The sequence below is a fragment of the Nicotiana tomentosiformis genome, chromosome 5 (genome assembly GCF_000390325.3).
Source record: "Nicotiana tomentosiformis chromosome 5, ASM39032v3, whole genome shotgun sequence".
NCBI lineage: Eukaryota > Viridiplantae > Streptophyta > Magnoliopsida > Solanales > Solanaceae > Nicotiana > Nicotiana tomentosiformis.
Window position 1 is genome coordinate 110,007,067 of NC_090816.1, and position 19,767 is coordinate 110,026,833.

Below are 19,767 nucleotides of genomic sequence, written 5' to 3' on the forward strand. Positions count from 1 at the left end.
ACATAATTTACTGTTTTCAACCGCCCCACATAAACCCGCACCCGCCCCGCACTGCTTAAATTTTCTTTATTTTTTTTTCTTTTTTGAATGAATTTGATAATAAAAATGAGATTCATAAACTTCTTTTTCATTTCCTGAAATAGTATTAATTTAAACCCAGGTCCTACACAAGCTGACAAGCACCTCCGAAACGAAACCAAGTGAGTGTCTTGCAGTTGTTACCATATTCAAGTCTTAGGTTATCTTTGTTTTCCACTAATGGTTTGCAGTTTAGTAAGACTGTTGTCAAATCAATGAGTTTTCTGTTTACGTTTTTATCTTTTTTAATTACAGTTGAGTTGTTTAACATTTTATATTATTTGTAGCATTCCTTTGATCAGTACGTGATTCCTTTATTACTTTGCTTTCATATTCTGTAATGGTAGAGATTCTTGTAATTTGAGCTATTGGATTGGTTACGTTTATTGAAATTATTTATGGATCGGGTTGCACGCCGTAATGGTTGTGATATGGTGGAATATGAGAGGATTTTGATATTGATTATAATAATATAGTGGGATCGGGTTGCGCGTCGCAACGGTTGTGTACGTAATACTTGTTATTGATAAATTGATGGTGAAATAAGGGAGGATTATGACATTGATTATGATAATATGGTGGGATCGGGTTGTGCACCGTAACGGATTTTATATGTGATTCTTGATATTGATAAATATGGTGTATTCACTGTGTTATTGTGTTAGTTTTAAGCCTTTTCTATGATATTTTGAGGTCTAATATTCTGGATTCTCTAGTTGCGAGGGTTAAGCTCATTTTCATAAATTAACTACTTTACTGTCATTTTCTGTTTCCTTCCCTGTTATTATTATTATTACTGCGTACAAGTTATTGTAAGTGACCCGCCTTAGCCTCGTCACTACTTCGTCGAGGTTAGGCTCGATATTTACAGAGCACATGGGATCGGTTGTACTCATGCTACACTCTGCACTTCTTGTGCAGATTTTGGAGTTGGTCCTAGCAGCAGTAAGTAGATTGCTCGGATCCGGTGCTTGACGGAGACTTGAGGTACAACTGCACAGCGTTCGCAGCCCTGAAGTCCCCTTCTACATTACCCTAGCTGTTTATTTCGATTCAAACAGTTATGCTTTCATTCAGGCTATTATTTGTAATACTCTAGACGCTCGTGTATTCGTGACACCAATTCTGGGATTTTGTACTTGGATATCTCCGTTTATTGGATAAACCCGCACCCACCCCGCACTGCTTAAATTTTTTTTATTTTTTTTCTTTTTTGAATGAATTTGATAATGAAAATAAGATTCGTAAACTTCTTTTTCATTTCCTGAAATAGTGTTAATTTAAACCCAGGTCCTACACAGGCTGACAAGCACCTCCGAAACGAAACCAAGTGAGTGTCTTGCAGTTGTTACCATATTCAAGTCTTAGGTTATCTTTGTTTTCCACTAATGGTTTGCAGTTTAGTAAGACTGTTGTCAAATCAATGAGTTTTCTGTTTACGTTTTTATCTTTTTTAATTACAGTTGAGTTGTTTAACATTTTCATTCATGTCGCAATGAATAGCTTGAAACTTCAATCCCTAAATCATCAAGAAAGGAAAAGTACAAATAACTCTGAGTCTTATTTATAACGGTGAGAAACCAAGTAACATTATAGGTAAAATAAGGTATAGCATAACACTAGTAGACTGTTATAAGCATCAATGTAAAATTTTGAATCAGTATATGTTTCTAGCTTGGCCAAAGCCGCAGCTACACCGGCGTCAACCTGCAAGATTTTTTTCTAAAGAAATTCAATCTGCCTCGCACCACACCCGTAAGTCACAAACCCACCTCGCCCTGTGATGACCCGATAGGTCACTTTGAGTCTTAGCCTTCGTTTCTGTGTTTTGATACCTGAATAGCTCCGTTTAGCCCTCATCGATTTAGTGCGCAGTCCGTGTCTTTTTCGAAAAAATTTTTATGTGAAAAATTGAAGAAAATGTGAATTTTATCCTTTAAAATAATTTGAGTTGACTTAGGTCAATATTTTATGTAAACGGACCCGAATCAATTTTCTGACGGTCCCGGTGGGTCCGTATCGTGATTTGGGACTTGGCGTATGCCCGAAATCTAATTTGGAAGTCCCTAACTTGATTTAACGTGATTTGTTGAAAACTAGCAATTTGAAGGCTTAAAGAATTCCCAAGTTTGATTGTAGGTTGACTTTATTTCTACCGGATTCGGATTTCGGTTCCGCAACTTGAAATAGGTTCATCTCGCTATTTATGACTTGTGTGCAAAATTTGGTGCAAAATGGAGTTGATTTGACGTGATTCAGATATCCGGTTGTAAATTTGCATGTTCTTGAGTTTCTTTGAAAATTTCATACATTTTGATGTCAGATTCGCAGTTCTAGGTGTTATTTTGGTGTTTTAATCGCACGAGCGAGTTCGTATGATCTTTTTAGACTTTAGGATAGGCTACGAAATGATTTTGGACTTTGGAGAATAGCTGATGACCCTCTGTTGCTGGTGTGGTCTGCAGACCTCGCAATTGCAAGATGGGGGATCACATTTGCGATGTTTGGTCAAGTGTGTTATGATCGCAATTGCGAAGGGGGCCTCGGAACAGCAGAGATCGCATTTGCGATCATTTGATCGCTTTTGCGAATTGTCCATGTTCGCATTTGCGGACAAATCATCGCATTTGCGATGACAACAGAGATGTGAGATTCTTCGCATTTGCGATGGATTCCTCGCATTTGCGAACCCCAGGTCGCAATTGCGATATCTGCGACTGGACAAAAAGCCGAGAGACGGGATTTTAAGCCTCATTTTTATATTTTGGAACCCTAGGCTCGGTAGGAGGCGATTTTGAAGAGGGAATTTCATGTACAAACTTTGGGTGACTGATTCTAATCCATTTCCAATCATATTCCATCAACTTATATTAGATTTTAACATTAAAATCATGTGAATCAAAGTGAAAATTTGTGAAACATTGTTAAGTTTTTGAAAAATAAGAAATTGAGTTTTGAGAGTCAATTTGGACTTGAATTTTGAAACTAATCACATATATGAATTCATAGGGTCATGGGTAGTCGGAATCTACCATTAGACCCACGTTTTGACCGGGCGGGCACCAAGTTGACTTTTGTTGACTTTTTGGGAAAAGTGTAAAGAACTTAGCTTTATCTATTGTAATTGATTCCCTTAGCATTGTTTGTTGATATTAATTCGATTTTAGTTAGATTCGATTGGTTTGGAGGTAAATTTTAGAGTAACGGCCCCGGTTAAGCCTTGATTTGATTGCAGAGCGAGGTAAGTGCTGGGTCTAACTTTGATTTGAGGGAATTAGGAACCCTTGAACTATATGTTATGTGAATTACGAGTAACGACGTATATGCGAGGTGACGAGTGTATATACGCCATCAAAATGATTGTTTCATGTATTTTCTCGTATTTCATGAATTATCTCATTCCATGCCTTAACTATTACTTGCTTTAGTTGCTTTCTATGCCGTAATTGGTTAATTATCATTAATTATTCTTGTATTTAATTATTCGTCCCTTCCATGACTACGTAATTAATTGCTACTTGCCTTAACTGTCTTATTTGCATACCTTAATTGTCACGTACTTGACTTGTCTTGTTGATTTTATATTATTTGTAGCATTCATTTGATCAGTACGTGATTCCTTTATTACTTTGCTTTCATATTCTGTAATGGTAGAGATTCTTGTAATTTGAGCTATTGGATTGGTTACGTTTATTGAAATTATTTATGGATCGGGTTGCATGCCGTAATGGTTGTGATATGGTGGAATATGAGAGGATTTTGATATTGATTAGTGGGATGGGGTTGCGCGTCGCAACGGTTGTTTACGTAATACTTGTTATTGATAAATTGATGGTGAAATAAGGGAGGATTATGACATTGATTATGATAATATGGTGGGATCGGGTTGTGCACCGCAACGGATTTTATATGTGATTCTTGATATTGATAAATGATATTATGGTGGAATAAGGGAGGATTGTGTGTGTACAATGGGATCGGGTTGCGCGCCGTAACAGATTGTGTATGTTGTATTCACTGTGTTATTGTGTTAGTTTTAAGCCTTTTCTATGATATTTTGAGGTATAATATTCTGGATTCTCTAGTTGCGAGGGTTGAGCTCATTTTCATAAATTAACTACTTTACTGTCATTTTCTGTTTCCTTCCCTGTTATTATTATTATTACTGCGTATAAGTTATTTTAAGTGACCCGCCTTAACCTCGTCACTACTTCGTCGAGGTTAGGCTTGGCATTTACAGAGAACATGGGGTTGGTTGTACTCATTCTACACTCTGCACTTCTTGTGCAGATTTTGGAGTTGGTCCTAGCAGCAGTAAGTAGATTGCTCGGATCCGGTGCTTGACGGAGACTTGAGGTACAACTGTACAGCGTTCGCAGCCCTGAAGTCCCCTTCTACATTACCCTAGCTGTTTATTTCGATTCAAACAGTTATGCTTTCATTCGGGCTATTATTTGTAATACTCTAGACGCTCGTGTATTCGTGACACCAATTCTGGAATTTTGTACTTGGATATCTCCGTTTATTGGATAAACCCGCACCCACCCGCACCCACCTGCACTGCTTAAATTTTCTTTATTTTTTTTCTTTTTGGAATGAATTTGATAATGAAAATGAGATTCGTAAACTTCTTTTTCATTTCCTGAAATAGTGTTAATTTAAACCCAGGTCCTACACAAGCTGACAAGCACCTCCGAAACGAAACCAAGTGAGTGTCTTGCAGTTGTTACCATATTCAAGTCTTAGGTTATCTTTTTTTTCCACTAATGGTTTGCAGTTTAGTAAGACTGTTGTCAAATCAATGAGTTTTCTGTTTAAGTTTTTATCTTTTTTAATTGCAGTTGAGTTGTTTAACATTTTCATTCATGTCGCAATTAATTGCTTGAAACTTCAATCCCCAAATCATCAAGAAAGGAAAAGTACAAATAACTCTGAGTCTTATTTATACCGGTGAGAAACCAAGTAACCTTATAGGTAAAATAATGTATAGCATAACACTAGTAGACTGTTATAAGCATCAATGTAAAATTTTGAATCAGTATATGTTTCTAGCTTGGCCAAAGCCGCAGCTACACCGGCGTCAACCTGCAAGATTTTTTTCTAAAGAAATTCAATCTGCCCCGCACCACACCCGTAAGTCACAAACCCACCTCGTCCTGTGATGACCCGATAGGTTACTTTGAATCTTAGCCTTCGTTTCTGTATTTTGAGACCTCGAATAGCTCCGTTTAGCCCTCCTCGATTTGCGTGCGCAGTCCGTGTCTTTTTCCAAAAAAAATTTATGTGAAAAATTGAAGAAAATATGAATTTTATCCTTAAAAATGATTTGAGTTGACTTAGGTCAACATTTTGTGTAAACGGACCCGAATCAGTTTTTTGACAGTTCTCCTGGGTCCGTATCGTGGTTTGGGACTTGGGCGTATGCCCGTAATCTAATTTGGAAGTCCCTAACTTGATTTAACGTGATTTGTTGAAAACTAGTAATTTGAAGGCTTAAAGAATTCCCAAGTGTGATCGTATGTTGACTTTGTTTCTACCGGATTCAGATTTCAGTTCCGAAACTTGGAATAAGTTCATCTCGCTATTTATGACTTGTCTGCAAAATTTGGTGCAAAACGGAGTTGATTTGACGTGATTTAGACGTCCAGTTGTAAATTTGCATGTTCTTGAGTTTCTTTGAAAATTTCATACATTTTGATGTCAGATTCGTAGTTCTAGGTGTTATTTTGATATTTTGATCGCGTGAGCTAGTTCATATGATCTTTTTAGACTTGTGTTGATGTTTGGTTTGGAGTCCCCAGAGCTCGGGTGAGTTTAGGATAGGTTACGAAGTGATTTTGGACTTTGGAGAATAACTGATGACCCTTTGTTGCTGGTGTGGTCTGCAGACCTCGCAATTGCAAGGTGGGGGATCGCATTTGCGATGTTTGGCCAAGTGTGTTATGATCGCATTTGTGAACATATTGTTCGCAATTGCGAAGGGGGCCTGGGAACAGCAGAGATCGCATTTGTGATCATTTGATCGCTTTTGCGAATTGTCCATGTTCGCATTTGCAGACAAATCATCGCATTTGCGATGACAACATAGATGTGAGATTCTTCGCATTTGCGATAGATTCCTCGCATTTACGAACCCCAGGTTGCAATTGCGATATTTGCGATTGGACAAAAAGCCGAGAGACGGTATTTTTAGCATCATTTTCATATTTTGAAACCCTAGGCTCGGTAGGAGGCGATTTTGAAGAGGAAATTTTATCTACAAACTTTGGGTGACTGATTCTAATCCATTTCCAATCATATTCCATCAACTTATATTAGATTTTAGCATCAAAATTATGTGAATCAAAGTGAAAATTTGTGAAACCTTGTTAAGTTTTTGAAAAATAAGAAATTGAGTTTTGAGAGTCAATTTGGACTTGAATTTTGAAACTAATCACATATATAAATTCATAGGGTCATGGGTAGTCGGAATCTACAATTGGACCCGAGTTTTGACCGGGCGAGCACCAGGTTGACTTTTGTTAACTTTTTGGGAAAAGTGTAAAGATCTTAGCTTTATCTATTATAATTGATTTCCTTAGCATTGTTTGTTGATATTAAGTCAATTTTGGTTAGATTCGATTGGTTTGAAGACGAATTTTAGAGTAAAGGCCCCAGTTAAGCCTTGATTTAATTGCGGAGCGAGGTAAGTGTTGGGTCTAACCTTGATTTGAGGGAATTAGGAACTCTTGAACTATATGTTATGTGAATTACATGTGTAACGGCGTATATGCAAGGTGACGAGTGTATATATGCCGTCAAAATGATTGTTTCATGTATTTCCTCATATTTCATGAATTATCTCATTCCATGCCTTAATTATTACATACTTTAGTTGCTTTCTATGCCGTAATTGGTTAATTGTCATTAATTATTCTTGTATTTAATTGTTCGTCCCTTCCATGACTCCGTAATTAATTGCTACTTGCCTTAACTGTCTTATTTGCATACCTTAATTGTCACATACTTGACTTGTCTTGTTGATTTTACATTATTTGTATCATTCCTTTGATTAGTACGTGATTTCTTTATTACTTTGCTTTCATATTCTGTAATGGTAGAGATTCTTATAATTTGAGCTATTGGATTGGTTACATTTATTGAAATTATTTATGGATCGGGTTGCACGCCGCAATGGTTGTGATATGGTGGAATAAGAGAGGATTTAGATATTGATTATAATGATATGGTGGGATCGGGTTGCGCGCTGTAACGATTGTGTACGTAATACTTGTTATTGATAAATTAATGGTGAAATAAAGGAGGATTATGACATTGATTATAATAATATAGTGGGATCGGCTTGTGCGCCGCAACGGATTTTATATGTGATTCTTGATAATGATAAATAATATTATGGTGGAATAAGAGAGGATTGTGTGTGTACAGTGGGATCGGGTTGCGCGCCGTAACAGATTGTGTATGTTGTACTCACTGTGTTATTGTGTTAGTTTTCAGCCTTTTATATGATATTTTGAGGTCTCATATTCTGGATTCTCTAGTTGCGAGGTTTGAGCTCATTTTCATAAATTAACTGCTTTACCATCATTTCCTGTTTCCTTCCCTGTTATTATTATTATTACTACGTATAAGTTATTGTAAGTGAACCGCCTTAGCCTCGTCACTACTTCGTCGTGGTTAGGCTCGATAATTACAGAGTACATGGGGTTGGTTGTACTCATTCTACACTCTGCACTTGTTGTGCAGATTTTGGAGTTGGTCCTAGCAGCAGTAAGTAGATTGCTCGGATCCGGTGCTTGACGGAGACTTGAGGTACAACTGCACTACGTTCGCAGCCCTGAAGTCCCCTTCTACATTACCCTAGCTGTTTATTTCAATTCAAACAGTTATGCTTTCATTCAGGCTATTATTTGTAATACTCTAGATGCTCGTGTATTTGTGACACCAATTCTGGAATTTTGTATTTGGATATCACCATTTATTAGATTTATCTACTTTATTTCAGTTTATTTAGCTTATTGGTTTTCATTTGATTTGAATTATTAAAAATGGTTAATAACTACAAACGTTGGCTTGCGTAGCAAGTAAAATGTTAGACGCCATCACAGTTCCGAGGGTAAAAATTCTGGGTCGTGACAACCCCACATAGGTTCAAACCCGCTCCACCCCATTGCCGTCCCTAAATTAATAGTTCATCTTTTGTGGGGCATAAAAAATATTAACGCCAGAATGAAATTTTTTTTCTTAGAGTGCTAGTATTAGGGTGCTAGTACCGTTTCGGGTTTAGTAAGGCTAGCCTGCTAGTACCTTGTTGTTGCTTCTTAGAGTGCTAGTATTGGGGTGGATTTTAGTACTATCATCCGTCTTCGATTTTCTAGTACTTTGCCGTTGTTACTGCTTGGCTATTGTTATTGCTTTCTTCCATCTGTTTTCTCGGTTCATACATTGTTGGTTTTATTTTCCTGGCTTGTTGTTGATATTTACCTGTTTTCTTTCTTCCTCTCGAGCCGAGGATCTTTTGAAAACTTCCTCTCTACCTCCCCAGGGTAGGGATAAAATCTGCGTACATATTACCCTCTCCACACCCCACATGTGAAATTTCACAGGGTTGTTGTTATTGCTAATTCAAAGCCATTTATCTAAGACATACCGAAAGTTTAATACCTACTACACATCCAAAAGTAATACGATACATTTTCTTTTTGGGAAACTACCAAGTTTGTCCTTTTCAACAATGCTACCAATATTAGCCAATTGATAAGATATTACCAATAATAGTCAAATGCTACCAATATTAGCCAATTAATTTTTTAACCTTTCAGTGACCCGTAAGTCTTCCCTTTTTATATATTGATGATGTTAATCCTATACTCTATAATCGTTTCTTTTCATTAATTTTTTATTTTTTGTTTTATTTTGTTTTATGTTGCATTTAAGCTCTTATTCGTCTTGTTTCATTCTAGTCGATCTTATTAGTAATAAAAGCTAACCAAGTTGATGGTTAGCTCTTAAATATCAATTTCAGTTCGACAAAATAAAATACCAGATGCCATTATCTTTCTTTTATGATAAATATTAAAACTAAAAATTTAAATATATCATTTTTTAGAAGTAAATTAGATAGAACGTTGGAGTGAGGAATCCTTAGAGGATGAGTTTAGTACTACTCAGTGAAGAAAAAGTCTAACTCCATTGTGTTGCTTAGCTTATTTAAGTAATGAAATTTTTGGTATTCAACTGCTAGCGTATTTTTTCATTTCCGTAATGTTTATAATTGTGTTAGGTGTTAGTAGTCATTTGCTAGCACATTTGTTTCAATTCCTTTATGTTTATAATTAGTTAGGTTTTAGTAGTAAACTGCTAGCGTAATTCCGTTTGTTTCGAATGGATGTTATTGGAATAAATTGGGTATATCTTAAGGAGTTTGAATTTTGATTTTTGGACGATTTGATAGAGATTTGAGGTAGTTTGAATTGAAAATTGAGCCAAAATCGAAGTTGTAACACTCCGTAAATTCAGACTAGGTATGGACGGGTTAAATAAGTATTAATGTGACATCTTAGACATGTGAAGTCCTATCAGGATGAGTATGATTGGAATAGTTGTTTTGGAATCAAGACGGAGATTGAGGTGCATAAGATTCGATAAAATCGACTAAGTTTATAAAAAATTTATCTTCTAGCAGGATTTAGTGAAACAAGGTAATGAATTTGAGAGAATACAAAACATGAAAGTTGTAGTCCATTGAAATACCTTTCCAATGATATATTGTGGAGCCGAAACAGATTTGTGTACAAAAGGTTATGTGCATTTTATCGGACAATGCGCAGTCTGCGCGCACCCAGTTGTTTCCGTGCACGGCTGCGCACTTGTGGTGGTGCCACTGCCTTTGATGTACGGTTGGGCCTTCAGCTGCGTAGGGGCGCACCCGGAAAGTCATTTTAAAGCCCTACTTCATTCTCCACACCCGAAAACACAAAAACTTGCTTTAGAAAAGGAAGCTCTATAGAACCTAACTCCTCCAAGGCCCCTCCACCATCCAAGGTAAGTTCTAATGGTGATTCTGAGTTAATTTATATTCTCCAACACCTTATTAATATGGGTAAACCCTTCAAATCATTAGATATTCGATTGAGACATCATTGTTGAGAAAAGAAACCCTAGAACTCGAATTCAAGAGGATTGAATGTCAAAAGGTAATATTTTCACCCTCTAATTGATTATAGCATTGGATTAATAATTATAAACTCCGAGTTCATGAGATATGAGTTGATATCTTATGGGTGTGATAGAAAAGTATGAACGATCATAGGTTTGGGTTGTTGATTGTTGATTATTTGTTAAGGGTGTTGTTTATCTTATGGGTGAAGAAGAATGATATTGATTATAAGAAATTTGAGATTTTAGAATTTATCTAGGAGCAAGAGAATGGGTTGTTGGGTGTGGAAACACCAATAATGAGGGCTATGAGGCTTTACGCTCATAAGGTGTTTGATAAAATGCCTAAGCGACCAAAACATGAGTACTATTGCTAATATGGAATCCCTTTGACTTATATTGATATAAATTAAAGTTTAAAGGGTTGGCGAATGTTTTATTACGCTTAAGAGCAAGAAGTTAAGGTATATGAGGCTAACTCTCTACGTTTGGGAATGTTTATAATTCTCCCTACGTCTCATTCTTTATGACTATTATGAATTGACTCAGAAAGTAATTATGCCTCAGTTCCTTGAATAGTTGCAGAATTTCTATTCTCTAGCTTTGTAATTCGTTCATGACTTTCATTCTGTTCGTTGTGAGCTCAGTGCGTAATCAATATAGACTTGTGTTTAATTCCCATGAGTCTCAGTCTAGATTACCATCATATCATAAACAGTTGAAGCATAAGTTCTCATAATCAGTTCATGAATACATGTCTCAGTCTAGTTCTATTCAGCATTCCAGTATCATGTAATTCAATATGATTCAGTATTTCAGTATCATGTATTGCAATATGATTCTCAGTTCCTGATTTTAAATCCCTGAATGTTGAACCCCTGTACTTGGGCCTGAGGACGCAGTTTATGCTTTATGCATCTTTGGGTCTGAGGCCGTAGTTTATGCATCTTTGGGCCTGAGGCCGCAATTACGTATACGTATACTTGGGCCCGAGGTCGCAGCTTGTGCACATATATATTGGGCATGGGGTTGCAGTTTAATATTCAGATAAATATGTGGTTCATCATTCAGAAGAGGGAGTATTCATATCCTTACTTCCTTTGTTCAGTTCAGTTATCAGTTATCATTTCAATTATCAAATATTAGTTATCAGTTCTCAGTTATCAGTTCAGTTTGAGTTTCAGCATTTACATTTCTTTCTTTCAAATTCTTTACATACAAGTGCAATTTAAATGTATTGACGTCCCTTTTGCCTGGGAAACTGCATCATGTTCAGAGCGCTAGGATTCTCGTACCAACTATTTGGGGAGCCCTAGTTCTTTTGGGAAATTATCATTACTTTATAGTCTTCAGTATTTTTAGATAGTCAATGTTTTCAGTACTTCATTAGAGGCTTCATTGACCAGATTAATAGTTAGAGAGAGTCGCAGACTTTTCATGTTAAACGATTTGGCTATAGATATGCTTTAGACTTATATTAGTATTTTCACATTTGATTTATATCATTCAAACTTTCAGTATATCAGCATGTGTTAGTTTATCTTCCGTATTTTGTATGTTATGATATCATATATTGATTCAGCTATCCAGTTGGTTCGCTCGGTCGCATGTAGTCAGGTACCGGGTGCCGTGTTACGTCCAGGCCCAGTTTCGGGGCGTGACAAAGCTTGGTGTCAGAGCACTAGGTTCAAGTGTCTTAGGGAGTCTATGAAGTTGTGTCCAATAGAGTTTTCTTTATATGTGTGTGCCGCCCATGCATATAAATGGTTAACTACCAGGACATTTAGGATTATCTCATTTCTTTCTACTCTAGATCGTGCCATAAAGCTTAGAGCAATAGGTAATCTTCTCTTGCAATCGAATTCCAGACGTTTCGAATGCCCAAGTGACGGGCAAGAAAAACAAAAAGGTCCTAGAGAGGATGATTGCCCATTGGGGGTATAATTATGGAGTACAGATTGGTAACAAATGAGACTTGAGAGTATGTTGAATGTGGAATGCAATGGATAGTGGTACAGATTAGAGCGTAACCTTATTAGAAAGTACAAAAGTAGTTATCATGATTTATGGTCATTAGTTTATCTCAATTACTAGTTATACAGTCTTTCAGTTAACAGGTTTATGATTGCTCATTATGCCAGTATTCAGTTATTTAGTTACCAGATCTCCAATTTTTAGTGAGTCCAAATTCTGGTGACTTGTGAGTATACAGTAATGCCTATGGGTGCTAAAAGAAAATGTAAGCAACAATGATTATAGCAAATTTTTGCATGTTTTAGGTCTGAATTAAGACCCAAGACTCACCGGATAGTGCATGAAGTGATTTTATCAGATGATGATGTACTCTGAAGGAGAAGTTTGTGTATGGTAGTGTATCCGTATGCGTTTTACCTCACATAACAATTTCTTTTTAATTTTTGAAAATGGATCCACAGGTGGGATGATGATAGATTAGATTTCAGATTCCATAGTGTAACAGGTTAAAAATTTAACCACAGCAGGCATAGAATTGATCACTATAGTTTTGTACAGGAAAGAGCCTAAGGGCAAAATACGTAGGAGTTAGAAATATTTGTTATTACCAAAGATGTATTTTCTTCGACTCATGCATATGACTAAGAAGATATGATGTACGAAATGAGAACCAAGAGTAGCCAATATTGAATTTTAGGGAATGATTTTAAGTTGTTCAGATTTATTCAAATCATAATTAGAAAGTACCATGTTAGTAAGTCACGATAAGAAGTAGCTATTATTGTGAGATAAAAGATATGACAATTCCCTCTTAGGTTATGTGACTAAGTATTTACCCTGATATGATTTTGAAGTATATATAAAGTTTGGTGTTAGATATTCCAATTTTGTTTACGACAGATAAGTTTCCCTAAGTGTGATCCATGTAAATAGTTCAAAAAAAGGATAATATGCGACCGTAGAATAGGGTCAGATGATGAGGGACGTTAGGAATAAACTTATGCTTCACTTTAGTTATTCAAAGCAGAACAAGAAAACATGATGCTAGCAGGTGGTTAGTAAAAGAATAGTAAGTAAGTTTTGAGTAGACATAATGAATTAGCAATTTCAGCATAGCTAGTAGAGGTACGATTTGATTTACTTAGCCAGATTAACTCTAATGAGTGGATGAAAATTTGAAATGCCAAACACATGTTAGAACCCAAAGAGTTTAAGTTAAACCTGAAGTACAGTGATAATAAAAAAACAAATCAACTGGGCAGTAAGAGAGCAAGCTACAGAAGAATAGCTTTTAAAGGTTATCGAAAAGGGGTTTCCCCAAGATTGGCAGTGTGAGTAGAGTTAAATCATTAAGATTGTGCATGATAGTTGTGAATACATTAGCTTTCTGTTTATGTAAGTAATTTAGTTTTTCCTAGTAAGAAAGATTGCTCAGAAGTAAGTCGGAAGATGAGTCGTCATTGACATAAAGTGTAAGGAATTGCAAAAGATTAGGAAAGTTGTTCGGATCCCAATAAAAGAAAAGGATCCGCAAGTCTAATTGGAGATTTGAAACCCGCATAGTGAGCATGATATATAAAAACTATAAAATCATGTCCAGTTATGTGTCATAAGGATAGTGCAATTGCATGAGACTCTAATCTTTAGAGTACTGGTCACAGACTTAGCTCACAACAATACTATAAGTGTTTTTAGGAAGTACCTTAAAAAGATAATCAAGAATGATAAGTGTAGCTCATGATTGTGGCAGACAAGATAATCGTGGTGAAAGAAGTTCACCGCTTAGCCAGGATAGGGGTTCGACTTTCATACTCCGAAGATGGTGGAGTTGTTGTCCAAAACAAGACTTGTTCCTCCTTAGTAGCCGAAGTGAGGGAGAAATAGTTTGATGATCCCTACTTGTTGCAGGTGTAAGAGATGATTCACAAGAATAAGATAATGGCTTTTGTACAAGGGGGAGAAGATAGTACTTTGAGGTACCAAGATGGATTATGTGTTACAGACATAGATGGATTTAGAGAGGGAGGATCATGTTAGAAGCCCATAATTCCAGGTATTCTACCCACCCAGGTTCCCTAAAGATGTAACATGATCTCAAAGAGATTTATTAGTGGAACGACATGCAAAAGAACATCACAGACTTTGTGGTCAAGCGTTCGAATTATCAATAAGTGAAAGTCGAGCAAAAGAAAGCCCATTGTTTTACCACAGAATACACATATTCTTGAGTGGAGATGGTAAATATGGAATTTATAACAAGAGTATCTTGCTCAATTTGAAAGCATTATTTGATTGGGTGATTATAGATCGACTTACCAAGCCAGCACACTTCTTGCTAGTAAAGACTATAGATTCAGCAGAATATTATGCCAAGTTGTACATTCAGGAAATCGTCTGATTGCATGGGACTCCGTTGTCCATCATTTCAGATCGTGGTGCTCAGTTTACAATGAACGTTTAGAAGACATTTCAGAAAGGATTAGGCACAAGTGTAAACCTTAGCATAGTTTTTCATCCTCGGACAGATGGCCAGACAGAGTGCACTATTCAGACACTTGAGGATACATCCTTGATTTTAAATGCAATTGGGATGATCACATATCTCTTATTGAGTTTGATTATAATAACAGCTACCATTTTAGTATCAAGATGGCACCGTACGAAGCTCTGTAAGGGCGAAGGCGTAAATCATGAATTTGTTCGTTCAAAGTTGGCAAAGCAGAGTTTTTGGGACCACATTTAGTTTATCGGGCTATGGATAAAGTCAAGTTGATTCAAGAGCATTTGAAGATGGCTCAGAGCCTCCAAAAGTCCTATTTGGACGTACGACATAGAGACCTATAGTTTTAAGTTGATGATTGGGTGTTTCTAAAAGTTTGTCCCTTGAAAGGTGTTATAAGATTTGGGAAGAAAGCAAAGCTCCCAGATATATCGAGTTGTATAGGATCCTACGAAGCGTCGGACAAGTAGCTTATGAGTTAGTGTTGCCACTAGAATTGGCAGCTGTACACTCAGTATTTCACATGTCATGTTATAACATTCAAGTTTATAGTATTCAGCATGTCATGACATTTATGTTTTCAGTATTCAGATCTCATGTTATAACATTCATGTCAGTTCAGTACTCAGATACTCATGTTAGTCCAGTACTTAGATATTTATGCCGACTTAGTACTTAGATATTGATGTCAGTTCAGTGTTCACATGTTTCCATCAGACACGTGTAAGGTCCAGAGTTAGCCGTAGTTAAAGAAAGGACAATCATTCGAGGGTCAATGATCCCAAGATTGAGATAATGTAACACTCCGTAAATTCAGAATAGGTGTGGATATGATAAATGGGTATTAATTTGATATTTTAGACATGTGAAGTCCTATCAGGATGAGTATGGGTGGAAATAGTTGTTTTAAAATCAAGACAGAGAGTGAGTTACATAAGATTCGATAAAATCGACTAAGTTTATGGAAGGTCTGTATTCCATCTAGGGGTGCTTATTGGGCAGATGGGGCAGATAATTACGCTTAATGGTTCGGCTTATCGGTCATCGGATTATAAATATAGTAATCCGTTAGTCACCCAGTAAGACAATGGGTGGATTGGTATCAGATTAATGATTATCGGGCGGTTGTCGGATGGTTTATCGGCTAAGCCAAATAAATTTTTTTGAACAATCAATACCAAACGGGTGAAGAATATAAATATAGAGTCTACCTTGACTCTACTCTCTAGCGAAAAAAGACTATTGTTTCGAGGAAAGATTCTCCCTTGAATCCATCGAGAGATTGTGATACACTTTTTGTTCTTATATCATTCGATCCATCAAACACCTTTGTATCTTTTCTTAAATCTGTATCTTAAGGCTTGTAGTCAATCAAAATCAATTTGAAAAGAATGTTCATGGTCGATTGGTTCTACGGAGTTCTCGCATCACTCAGTCTGTGGCAGAAAGAGGTTAAGATCTTGTTTTTAGGCTTTGATAATGCCGACAAAACTACCACAGTAGACTTTATTGGTATAGATTAGAGTAAACTACCATAGTGTTTCAATAGTACTTTAAATACATAGGAGTAAAAATGTAAATATAAAAATTCTTAGCGGGTTAACGGTTTATCCGATAAGAAAATTGAGTAATCTGTCCCAAAACCGTTAAGCCGTTAATTATAAAATCTCAATCTGTTCACCATCCATCACCCCGATAATCCGATACCAAGAAGCTAATAAGCCAATAAGCCATCAGTTCGGTTCGGTTAACGGTTTTGGTTCGATTTTGAACAGCCCTTCCAACAGGATTTTCGTGAAAATGTGTAATGAATTTGGGAAAATACAAAACATGACAGTTGTGGGTCTTTGAAATACCTTTCCAATAATATATTGTGGAGCCCGAACGGATTTATGTACAAAAAGTTATGCACGTTTTACTGGACAATGCACAGTCTATGCGCTCATGTACGCGCCCAGCTATTCCCGTGCATGGCCGCGCACTTGTGTTAGTTCCACTGCCTTTGATGTATGTTCAGGTGCATGGTTGGGCCTTCATCTGCATGGGGGCGCACCCAGAAAGTCATTTTAATAGCCATACTTCATCTCGCGTATCCCAAAACACAAAAACTTGCTCTAGAAAGGGAAGCTCTCAAGAACCTAACTCCTCCAAGGTCCCTCCACCATCCACGGTAAGTTCTAATGGTTATTCTAAGTTAATTTAAATTCTCCAATACCTTATTAACATGGGTAAACCCTTCAAATTATTAGATATTTGATTGAGACATTACTGTTGAGAAAAGAAACCCTAGAACTCAAATTCAAGAGGATTGAACGTCAAAAGGTAATATCTTCACCCTCTAATTTATTATAACATTGGATTAATGATTATAAACTCTGAGTTCATGAGATACGTGTTGATGGGTTTGACAGAAAAATATGAACGATTATAGGTTTGGGTTGTTGATTGTTGATTATTGGTTAATGGTATTGTTTATATTATGGGTGAAGAAGAATGATATTGATTGTAAGAAATTTGAGATTTTAGAATTTATCTAGAAGTAAGAGAATGGGTTGTTGGGTATAGAAACACCATTAACGAGGGCTATACGGTTTTACGCCCATAAGGTGTTTGATAAAATGCCTAAGTGACCAAAACATGAGTATTATTGCTAATATGAAATTCCTTTGACTTGTATTGATATAGAATAAAGTTGAAAGGGTTGGCGAATGTTATATTATGCTTAAGAGCAGGAAGTTAAGGTATGTAAGGCTAACTCTACGTTTAGGAATGTTTATGATTCTCCCTACGTCTCATTCTTTACAACTATTATGAATTGCCTCAGAAAATAATTATGCCTCAGTTCTTTGAATAGTTGCAAAACTTCTATTCTGTATCTTCGTAATTCGTTCATGACTTTCATTCCGAATGTTATAAGCTCAGTGTGTAATCAATATAGACTTGTGTTTAATTTCCATGAGTCTAAGTCTAGATTACAAGCATATAATAAACAACTGAAGCATAAGTTCTCATAATCAGTTCATGAATACATATCTTAGTCTAGTTCTATTCAGCATTCCAGTATCATGTAACTCAATATGATTCAGTATTTCAGTATCGTGTATTGCAATATGATTCTCAGTTCCTGATTTTAAATCCCTGAATGTTGAACCCCTGTACTTGGGCCTGAGGCCGCAGTTTATGCTTTATGCATCATTGGGCCTGAGGCCGCAATTTATGCTTTATGCATCTTTGGGCCTGAGGCCACAGTCTATGCTTTATGAATCTTTGGGGATTAGGCCGCAGTTATGTATACGTATACTTGGGTTGAGGCTGCAGCTTGTGGACATATATATTGGGCCCGAGGCCGCAGTTTAATATTCAAATACATCATTCAGAAGAGGGAGTATTCATATTCTTACTTCCTTTGTTCAGTTCAGTTATCATTTATCAGTTATCATTTCACTTATCAGTTATCAGTTATAATATATTAGTTATCAGTTCTCAGTTATCAATTCAGTTTCAGTTTCAACATTTATAGTTCTTTCTTTCAAATTCTTTACATACTAGTGCAATTCAAATGTATTGGCGTCCATTTTGCCCGGGGCCTACATCTCACGATGCAGGTAATGATTGTCGTACCAGATATTTGGTGAGCCTCAGTTCTTTCGGGGCATTACCATTACTTTATAGTCTTCAGTATTTTTAGACAATCAGTGTTTTCAGTACTTCATTAGAGGCTTCATAGATTAGAGTAACAGTTAGATAGAGTCGCGAGCTTTTCATGTCAAGCGATTTGGTTACAAATATGTTTCAGACTTATATTAGTATTTTCACACTTAATTTATATCATTCAGACTTTCAATATATCAGCATGTGTTAGTTTATCTTCCGCATTCAGTATGTTATAATATCACATGTTGATTCAGCCAGCCAGTTGGTTCGCTCGGTCGCATGTAGTCAGGAACCGGGTGCCATGTTACGTCCAGGCCCAGGTTCGAGGCGTGATAGAGGTGAAATATGAACATAGAAGAAGATGAGATGTGTATCCTCTTGTGTATCCATATATATCATTTATGTAACCCATATGTATCAAATTAGTATCTCATGTGTATCTATGTATACCTATGTGTGAGATACTGTAACGACCCGACCGATCATTTTGAGCATTTACGCCCCTTTCAACTATTTGACGTCTTGAATAGCTTCATATGATGTATTATGACGTGCATGAATCGCCAGTTTTATTTTCAGGTGTTTCGAGACATGTTCGGAAGAATGAATTCCACATTGGAAGTCTTAAGTTGAAAGAGCTGATCAAATTTGACATTTTAGTATTCAACCTCAGATCAAAATTTTGATGATTCCGTTAGATCCGGATGGTGATTTTGGATTTAGGCGTATGCCCAGAATTTAATTTGGATATTTCTAGAATGTTTCGACGTCATTTCTTCAAGCATAAATGGTACCACATTAATAAAATAATCTCCAAATTCAGTTTTGATTGAAGCATTAGATCGTATGAGAGAGTTATGCCCATTTCCGCGTCGGAAAAGATTGCTGTTTTTCTGGGGCAGAGGCAAATCGCAAGTGTCAAATGCGACTTGCCTGGATAGATTCTAAAAACGGGGGTTTCGACCATTTTAACACATTTGGAGCTATGGAGCTTGGATTGAAGTGATTTTCACCATATGGATTGGATTAAGTGATTCTAACTCGGTTTTGGTTAAATTACACGAATCTATTATTGTTTTTATCAACAAATTAGTGTTTTGAGTTGAAAATAGTAGAAACTTTCATAGATTTTAATTGAGGATTTGAAGCCCGAGTTGTGGCCGAATTTGAGTAATTTTGCTATAGTTGGACTCGTGATTGAATTGGCATTTATATTTTGTAACTTTTATCGGGTTCCGAAATGTGGACCCCACTGTTGATTTTTGGAGTTGAATTTCAGATTTTTATAGGGAAATTTAGTGTTTTCATATGGAATTGATTCCTATAATTAGTGTCGACTATATTGAATTAATTATGACTAGATTCGAGGCGTTCAGAGGCCAATTTGCGAGGCAAAGGCTTAT